This window comes from Geospiza fortis, unplaced genomic scaffold (assembly GCF_000277835.1).
Source record: "Geospiza fortis unplaced genomic scaffold, GeoFor_1.0 scaffold279, whole genome shotgun sequence".
Lineage (NCBI taxonomy): Eukaryota > Metazoa > Chordata > Aves > Passeriformes > Thraupidae > Geospiza > Geospiza fortis.
The window spans coordinates 318206-321984 of record NW_005054352.1 but is presented as its reverse complement, the minus strand read 5'-3'; the positions used below and the strand labels follow the sequence as shown (position 1 = coordinate 321984).

Sequence of the window (3779 nt, the reverse complement as noted above, 5' to 3'; positions counted from 1 at the left end):
GGGGCCGAGGAAGGGGGGGCGGCCGTGGCACCGGCAGCGCCGGCGCGACTCGGGACCCCCTGGCACTCGCTGCCCCGCCCGGCGCCGCCAGATGCGCGGAGCAGGAAGAGACGGGGCCAGAGACCAGTGTCGTACCTACCCCTGCTGTGTCTCCCGACCACCTCACCCGGAGGAACAGCCCAGCACGTAGAAATTATGAGTCAATAAATAAATGATGAGAAGCCCGGGTAATGATGTGTGCAGGTGTGAGGGGTTGGGGCAGAGGCCAGACAGGTTGCCCCTCAAAACCAAGTCGTTCTGGTTGGGTCCCCCTCTCCACAACTACATGTGCAGAGAAAAATGAATATCTGGGGTAAAAAAAAGTTCTGCGGGTGCTACCTGGTTGCCTTCCTCAAAGGAGACCCAAGGAGATGCATGTCTGGCGTCGGCACCACACATACCTTTGCAGATAGATACCTGGCCCTTTATAGAAGGAACAAAATTAATATGCCACATTTTACCACTTTATAATTCACTCTGGCCTTTTAAACAGGCATTTCTTAAACAATGAGATGGCTGTGTTTCCCAAAATGCATGTCAAAGTATAAATACCGACTGGAGGATAAGTACAGCCTGATAGTATAGGACCTCTAAGGTAGGATTTAGATGGAGTTTATAGCAGCTTCTGAAAACATCAGCTACTTACAAGATAGGCCTAAGTGCACATCAGTAAAGATTCATATTCTTTTTATAGAAATTACTTCATTAATCTCCTAAAATATATTGAAGGTTTGAATTTTAATAATATGCTACTTTTGTGCTTTTAAACATCCAAGGTGCCGAACATGAATTGTAAACTGTGAAGTAACTACCATGGGAAAGATTAAGTAAAGCATTGGAGGCGGATGATTTTGACAATAAAGAGGGTGTATGTGGTGAGTGTTTAATATTTTTCACATTTAATACCACCAAGTACTATTTATTATTTTTAGATTTTTGTTCAAAGCAAAACCTGGAGAGCAAAACTCTACTGTGTTATATACATACAGGTACACCTGTGACAAAGGGTTTCTGTAATCATTGCATGATGTGTGTGGTGATAACACCATTTTTGTAATGGCATGCCATTTTATTTTAAGTTAATAAATAAAATGCATACCTTGCAGATATTTCTTTTTTTTCAATCAAAAAATTTTGCAAGGAATCGCATACATGTCATCTCATTGCAGAGGTTTACAAAGCAATTAATTTGTGCTCCTGGAATACAACCCTGCTATCTTTGAAATTATCTGAGTTTGTATATTTTTGTTCATTATAAAAGCATATGGTTTGAGAGAATATTCTGAATGAATGAAGAACAAATACAGTACAGTTGAATAATTTTGTGGGGTAGATTAATCTATAGCCTCAATTTCTCTCAGGGTGGGTTGCTGTGGCAACCGCCCCAGCTCACTTTAAAATAATTTCATAAAGCTCTCTTCAAGAGCTGCACCCAGCGTGGGCCAAGTTTAAAAGCAGCCAGACATGGGAAGAAGGGTTATACTGTGTTGCTCTTATAAATAAGGAGGTGGTGGAAGAAAGCAAGGTGTAGAGTGGAATGGGTTTTAGCAGAAATTTAAACAGAAAATAGAAACCAAGGTAGCCCAGAGTTAAGACACAAAGGAGGTGGGTAATTTCATAGTAACCTCACTGCTTTTCACTTTAAACACCATTAAAGGATGGCTATCTCATTTCTCCTAATAGAAAAGTTCTGCATCCACAAAAAAACCAAAAATATACTTTGATAATCATCTTAAAAGGAAATGTTACCTTGAAGTTATCACACTTGTAGAGTAAAGAGGTACTTGGATGCACTCTTTAATAAACCTTTGGAGATCTGATTTTATACTTATTACATTATGACCGATGTCTCATGGTTTAAGACACTGCATGCCTCAGGTGGTAGACTGGGGGAAAAAATTGTCAGTAGATCTATATATGGACTGTGGACAGCAGAAAAGCTGTCCACAGAAATTTCTTGTGCCAGAAATTTGAAAAGGGTGCGTTTGTGGAGATTCAGTACATGTACAGACATCAGCACAAAGGGTTTTTTACTGTTTGAAATTATTTCAGGTTTTTAAATTAAATCCAAAGAGAGGGAAACAAAAGCACCCAAACACTTCAAATTTTGCTGCATAAGTTCATGCCTTGTCTAAACCTGAAACAAGTGACAAATCCTGATCCCTCTCCTTATATCTGTTTGTCCATCTGGCATCTGAATCCTGTTGTAAAAATCAAGATGTCCTTTACACGGATTTGATTAATTGTGCTTGTGACTAAAACTTGGCATGGCTTTAAGGTGCTCCAGTATGTGAAGGTCAGCACTATAAAAAGATTAGACCACAAGTGCCCACATGGAGGTGTAGTTGAAGTTCTAAACTGCTATATCCTTTTGTTTTCTGAAGTATTTTCTTATTGTAATAACTACTTTCAAAATATGACAGTGCTCACGTTCTGTCTTGCCAGTTGAAGGGCTGTGTTACCAACTACCAGACACCAGAAAACTTACAAATCCTGTACAAAATAAAGCAGATGCCAGTCATTTTCAGTTAGAGCACAAATGTGTCAAGTCTTAACATAATTTTCTATTTTTTGCCACTAAGAATATACAAATATTACTGGATAGTTGGGTGCCACACTGGGAGACCAAAATTGTCTATGGAAGAGGCATAGCAAGGGTACAACCTGTGTAACTGTTCTGTATTTCGTTCCTGCTGTGCTTCATAGCAGACCTGAAGCTGAGAAAGTATTTATTTCCCAGTGTTTTTCAGGCTGTGCTAACACTGCGGTGCATATGTGCCTCTTAACACCATGTACAATGTGCTTCACTTGCATCTGATTGCCTGGTAGCTCTGAGCACATCAGCATCACTGTCATTATTGGTGTGGGTACATTTGTAGCATGTCACTGCACGGAGAGTGGTGCACTCTCATGCAGACAGACCATGACAGGGATGAGACCCTCAGTGTTCTCTAAGGGTTTGCATTGTGAGCAATTGCAGGGTGCTTGTTAGAACTACCTGAGCTTTGTTTAGCTCTGACTGTGCTTTGAGAATCCATGTTTTAAAGAGTACAGTTGAACTGAAAAGGTATTTATTCGCTGTCAAACACTTTGGAAGTAGGTCAATGGCCCAATGAGATGTTTCTAGCGGAAAAGACTGTGAGACCAAGGACTTGTATTAAAATAACCCAAGTATATATTTATCTCTGTGTTTGAATAAGTCGTTTGGTTTTATCACGTGTGCTGTTCCAGTACCTTAATCTATCATACAAATAATAGTCTGTGCCTTTACAAACTCCCCTGCTCCTCCCAAAGGATCATAAGAGTTGGATATCGGCACAAAAATTTTAAAAGTATGTGCAAGATCCAGTTTTGCTCAAATCACTGCATGTGCTTAATCTGGATTCAAACTAACAGTGCAGTCCTTTCAGTCCAGTTTTAGAAGAGACTGAACCTATTAAAAAAAAAATAAAGCCCTGTCCACACACAGCGTGCTCTCAATGCTGCATTTCTGCGGGTGAGACTGACACGAGACCGTCTCCGGCAGCTTCCCGTGGCCTGGACCTGCTCGAGGAGGCGAGCGGGCCCGGATCTGGCCGCTGCTGATCACGGGGAAAGCACCGCTGAGCCGGCGCTGCGCCGGAGCAGCTTTCCCATGTCGCGGGACGCGGAGCCGGATGAGTTGGGAAAGTTGGGCCGCTCAGCAGGCGCCCGTCCCGGGAGGGGAGCCCAGCCAAGGGCTCGGCAGGAGGGCTCCGGGG

The 3779-nt window shown here is 42.3% G+C and overlaps 1 protein-coding gene across 1 annotated transcript in view; it reads left to right on the top strand.

Moving 5' to 3' along the window:
* MEF2C (myocyte enhancer factor 2C) overlaps nt 1–3779 on the top strand; it is a 133482-nt gene that overhangs the window by 9035 nt on the left and 120668 nt on the right. Inside the window, exon 2 of the mRNA XM_031058919.1 lies at nt 816–914. The gene's annotated coding sequence lies outside the window, so the exon portion shown is untranslated. The remainder of the gene's footprint in view (nt 1–815; nt 915–3779) is intronic.